This window comes from Balaenoptera musculus, chromosome 11 (assembly GCF_009873245.2).
Source record: "Balaenoptera musculus isolate JJ_BM4_2016_0621 chromosome 11, mBalMus1.pri.v3, whole genome shotgun sequence".
In the NCBI taxonomy this organism is placed as follows: domain Eukaryota; kingdom Metazoa; phylum Chordata; class Mammalia; order Artiodactyla; family Balaenopteridae; genus Balaenoptera; species Balaenoptera musculus.
The window spans coordinates 39873613-39879821 of record NC_045795.1 but is presented as its reverse complement, the minus strand read 5'-3'; positions in this window follow the sequence as shown (position 1 = coordinate 39879821).

The window sequence follows — 6209 nt, the reverse complement described above, 5'->3', positions numbered from 1 at the left end:
GAGATTTCTGTGCATTAATTTTGTATCCTGCTACTTTACCAAATTCATTGATTAGCTCTAGTAGTTTTCTGGTAGCATCTTTAGGATTCTCTATGTATAATATCACGTCATCTGCAAAGAGTGACAGTTTTACTTCTTCTTTTCCAATTTGTATTCCTTTTATTTCTTTTTCTTCTATGATTGCCATGGCTAGGACTTCCAAAACTCTGTTGAATAATAGTGGTGAGAGTGGACATCCTTGTCCACTGAAGAATGATTTCAGTTTTTCACCATTGAGAATGATGTTTGCTGTGGGTTTGTCATATATGGCTTTTATTATTTTGAGGTAGGTTCCCTCTATGCTCACTTTCTGGAGAGTTTTTATCATAAATGGGTGTTGAATTTTGTCAGAAGCCTTTTCTGCATCACTTTTTTGCCCCATTCTTTTTTAAAAAATTAATTAATTAATTAATTAATTAATTAATTTTTGGCTGCATTGGGTCCTCATTGCTGCTTGCGAGCTTTTCTCTAGCTATGCCGAGTGGGGCCACTCCCCACTGCAGTGCACGGGCCTCTCATTGCGGTGGCTTCTCTTGTTGCAGAGCACAGGCTCTAGGCACGCGGGCTTCAGTAGTTGTGGCGTACGGGCTTAGTTGCTCTGCGGCATGTGAAATCCTCCTGGACCAGGGTTCGAACTTGTGTCCCCTGCATTGGCAGGCGGATTCTTAACCACTGTGCCACCAGGGAAGTCCTCATTCTTTTTTATCAGCTGCATAATATTCCACTGCGTGGCTGCACCATGACGTGTCTAAGAAACCGGCCATGGGGGAACTCAGGTGGTTTGCAGTCTTCACTCTAACACACTATGCCATGATGCATCCCCATTGTGTTGGTGAGGAAACTGAGATCTGAGAGGCAAAGTGTCCCATCCCAGGCCACGTGGTGAGTTGGTGGCAGAACCAGGATCAGATGGCAGTGCCCGGCCCTACACCCCATGATGTATTCCCATCTCATCTGGGTATGGGCCTCCTGGTTCTGGGACAGGGAGGAGCTGGCATGAAAAGGGATGGGGGCCAGAGGGTGAGGGTGTTGAGAAGGCAAATGTACCAGAGCTGTTGTTTTCTTCTCCTTGGTCTAACACTTAGCTGCATGAGGAAGGAGAAACGGGAGGAAGGAAGACCCCAGGCTCTCAGACTGAAAAGAAGCAAAGCAGAGACCATGGGCTGGAGGACTGCTTTGCAGAAGTGAGCCTCGTGGCAGTGCTTTTCATTGACCTCATTTTCTCCTTCAGGTGAGGTTTGCTTTGGAGGAAGTAGAAGCTGAAACACTGCCCAGGATTGGAGAGGAACTCAGCCCTACAATTGAGGAGGCCCAGGATTGAGACCCAGGACAGCCACTGACTCATGGGATCTAGTCACCCAGATTCTCTGGGCCTGGAAGTGGGGGCTTTGACCCAATGGGCCTCTCCTGTCACAAGATCCAGGTTCTGGAGCCACCAGGGATAGGTTCCAATGCCAACTCAATCGAGCTTCCTTGACAAGTCTCATTTCCTCATCAAAAAAAGTAGGAGTGAAAGTAATGCTGGGTGCGGTAAGAGTCCAATGGGACAATGTATATGGAAGCCCTTGGAAAAACTAAAAATCAACACATCATACAGATTCCCTTCCCCCCCAGGTATTAATTCTGAAGCTGATATTACAAATGCTGAACTCTGCTCACAACCACGTCTTCAGTTTTATACTTATTATGATTATTATGAGCAAACCACACCTCTTTGTTGTTCAGGACACAGAAACTAAAAACCAAAGCACAAACACAAATAGAAAATCTATGTTGAACTCCGCACCCAGCATCTGCTTAGGTATTCTGCCTGCATTTAAGGTGTAATGCCACTAGGTGGCGATAGTGTGCAGGCCCTGAAGTCTCTTCCAGAGCATATTCCCTAAGGATCATCTCAAAGGTCCTTCCTTTTTATACTTTGAGCAGCTTCACCAAAGGACCCGCTGAGCCTCAGTTTCCTCATCTGTAAAATGGGGATAATAGTACTAAGATCATGTAAAATCCTCCTGTGCATAGTAAGACGCTCAGTAAATGTCTGCTTCTTTCCTAGCTGAGTGATTATGAGCCTGGCTTTTGGAACCAGAATGCCTGGGTTTGAATCCCAGCTCCACTACTTACCAGCTGTGTGACCTTGGGCAAATTACCTAGCCTCTCTGGGCCTTAGTTTCCTTGTTGGTAAATGGGGCTAGTAATCGTAGTTTATATGTGTAAGGTGCTTACAAGTGCCTGGGCCAAGAAAAATGCTTTGAGTTTGCCATTGTCTATGTATGTGCTGGGGTGAACCCTCTCTCAAGCATAGTCTGGGTCCTAACCCTGGGCACCTCCTAAGATTCAGTGCCTTGTCAAGATCATATGTCTTCAGGGCTTTTTTAACCCCCCTGGCATCAGTCACGGATAGAGAGAGCCACAATTCCAAGACTCCCAACACCCTGGTCTCCGGATTCAAGGTACAGCTGGCAACAGCCTCTGTCCACCAGGCAGGTGATGGAAACCAATTTGTGAGTGTGAAGCCAGCTGGTGGGAAGATAAGGACGGGGCCGAAGGGGCTGTGAGGCTCTTTTTAAAAAAAAAAAAAATTAATTAATTAATTTCTTGGCTGCGTTGAGTCTCCGTCGCTGCGCATGGGCCCCCTCCAGCTGCAAGGAGCGGGGGCCACTCCTTGCGGTGCACGGGCTTCTCATTACGGTGGCCTCCCCGCGTTGCGGAGCACAGGCTCCAGGCACAGGGTCCTCAGCAGTTGTGGCTCACGGGCTCCAGAGCGCAGGCTCAGCAGTTGTGGCGCACAGGCCCAGTTGCTCCGCGGCACATGGGGAGCCTCCCGGACCAGGGCTCGATCCCATGTCCCCTGCATTGGCAGGCAGATTCTCAACCACTGCGCCACCAGGGAAGCCCTGTGAGGCTCTTTTTAAAGTACTTCTGTCCTTTGGGGGTGTGCTGCTCACCTCTGTGCCTACTGCTGGGAGGCAGCTCAGAAAATGAAACACCCTGGGGCTACTGGGCCAATCACTTTCCCGCTGGTCGGGCCCCACCTCCATGCAGATTTTCGGGGGAGGTAGAGGAATCTGGTGACGACAGCACCTGACCGGAAGTCAGATCTGTTTTTAGCCTAGCTCTGTTACGGATGTGCTGTGTGACCTTGAAAGAGTCACTTTTCCTCTCTGGGCTTCAGTCCTGCTCTGCCAAAATTGGGACACACTCCCTGCCCTTTCTTTCCAACCAGAGATACGGTGAGAATAGAGGAACTCCTCAAAACGTCACCTCCTCCTTGAAGCCTTCCATATCAGACGGAACAAAAGGGAATTCAAATCCTCCCCACCTCCTTCCATGTCTCCCAGGCTAAACATGCGATATTAACCACCAATTCGCTCGCTGATTGATTGATTCCACATGCATGTTCAGTGCTGGTCTGCCCTCCTGTCTACACGTCCTTTCTGTCTTGTCTGCAAAACTCCTCTGAAGTGGGCCGTGCCTGCCTCCTTGCTCTGAATGGCATGGAGAGTCTAGCAGAGGAGGCCTCTGACTGAGGGATGGCTCGGGGCTCCAGGTGAGAAACGAAGGTCCCATGGAATCCCAGATGGATCAGAACTTAATGAGGGCTTCCCTGGTGGTGCAGTGGTTAAGAATCTGCCTGCCAATACAAGGGACACAGGTTTGAGCCCTGGCCCGGGAAGATCCCACATGCCGCGGAGCAACTAAGCCCATGTGCCACAACTACTGAGCCTGAGCTCTAGAGCCCGCAAGCCACAACTACTGAGCCCACGTGCCACAACTACTGAAGCCTGCGTGCCTAGAGCCCATGCTTTGCAAGAAGAGAAGCCATGACAATGAGGAGCCAGCGCACCACAATGAAGAGTAGCACCCGCTCACCGCAACTAGAGAAAGCCCATGCACAGCAATGAAGACCCAACACAGCCAAAAATAAATAAATAAATAAATAAATAAATAAATAAATAAGTAAATTTATAAAAAAAAAAGAACTTAATGAGACTGAGAAAAGTAAGTTTTGGGGGAGATCAGAGATGGGAAAAGCACTTTGAAAAGTGAAAAGAGGGGATTCTCTGGTGGTCCAGTGGTTAGGACTCCGGGCTCTCACCGCCGAGGGATGGGGTTCAATCCCTGGTCGGGGAACTAAGATCCTGCAAGCTGTGCAGTGCAGCCAAAAAAAAAAGAAAGAAAAAGTAAAAGAAAAAAAAAGTGAAAGTGAAAAGAACTACGGAAATGGGAGAAAGTCTTAGTCTCTGGACAGGGGCACAAAACAATAAGAGAGGGAGATGGGGAGGGGGGTTAGTTTAGCTTTGATGAACGCTAAGTTTTGCAGTCAGAAAATCTAGAAGGAAGCTAGTTTAATTTTAGGAAGCATGTTAAGTTCTGTGTCAGTTTCCAAAATAACATTTTATTTTGGATTACACAGGGGCAAGGGATGTGTGTGTGTGTGTGTACTTTCCACTCTCATTTTTTTCAGGGCTTGGGGCTGCTAAGGTCTTAATTCAATGCTAGGCATACCTCAACTTCAAATGGAGTAAGCCCAGCTCTTCTGCTCCATCACCCCCTCTCCCCACCACCTACCCCCTCTCTCTATCATCTGCCTAATCAGGTCTCCCCCTCCAAGACCCACCCCACGACGGCCCCAAACCGGTCCAGCTTCTGTGAACCTCCAGTCTCCAGCCTCTCTGAGCGCTTTGAATTATGACCCCATCACCTGTGAATACCTGTGCCCTTCCTGCTCTTGCCATCCTCCACCAAATGCCCAGCTGCCAAGGGACATTGAGTGTCCCATGTTTTGGACTTCACTGCCTTTTCAAAACTTACCCCTCCTGGGCTCCATTCCATCTACACCAAAGCCCCGGATGACATATGTATAGTAGGGGAGGGGCAGATATTCTAGTCTTTCCATCCTAGATTGCACTTTAAGACCCTCTTGGGGAATTAGCCTCTCACAGAAAGAATGTTCTGTCTGGGACTTCCCTGGTGGTCCAGTGGTTAAGACTCTGCGCTCCCAACGCAAGGGGCACAGGTTCAGGGAACTAAGATCCCGCATGCTACACTGTACAGCCAAAAAAAAAAAAAAAGTTCTGTCTAACGGGAATTTCGTAGCTCTGGAGGAGACCAAAAGGGAGAAATTTATTATCACTAACATGTAGTTAGTGATAATATAATCGACACCAATAACTGCACAACTGTTAGGTTCCAGGCACTATGCTAGGTGCATTACTTTCTTTATCTAATTCCAACAACCCTATGAGGCAAGTGTAATTATCATCATAATAAAGACAACAAAATTAACCGAGTACTTACATGCTAAGCAGTTCACCTGGATTGTCTTGTATAATACATAACCTGTGAGGTGGGTTCTATTGCTGTTCCATTTTCCAAACGAGGGAACCAAGGCATGGATTTGTTAAGTAAGTTGTCACACAAGCTATTAAAATAAGGGGTCTGAACCTCAGAGAGGTTAAGTAACATGCCCATCTTTACCCAGCAAACAAGGAGAAAAGTCTATGTTTTCCCCCCTACATGCTCACCATGCCTCCTCCTGGGGCAATGGAAAATGCCAGGTTGAGGTGAGGGCAGCTGGGACCAAGAACTGCTGGGGTGGAGACAGGGGTGGGACTTCGTCAGCTCCAGACATCAGCATACCCCTGACACAGAGGGTGTCCAGAAATGCTCCAGGACCCCAGCTCCAGCCACCTGCCAAAAGTCCCTGGCTTTGCTGGCCTCTCCAGTAATCCTTCCCTGCCTCCTGCCCATCTGGCTCATTAGAATCACAGCTATTGTTCAGCACCCCATTGGAATGCTGCCTCCTCCAGGAAGCCTCCTGGATGGCTTTAACCCAAAGCCATCTGACCTTCTCCGGAACATTGTCCACTCACTTGGCTGTCCTCTTCATCCTTGGGGTAGGTGCTGCCATCTGGCCTCCCCCACCAGGTACTGAGTTCCTTTAGACTCTAACACCTAACACAGGATCAGTGCTCAGAGAATTCTTTTTGAATAAATACATGCTGCACTGGGGACTCCCCTGGGTCACTGGGGTCACGAATTTCAGTGCCTCTGGTGAGGGGTGATGGAGAGGGAGGGTAGGAAATACAAATGTGTGACAAGCCCAGGTGCAGACATGAGGGAGTGGTGAGCTCTGTGGCAAACTAGAGTCTGCATGCTCCCCTGAGGGGCTT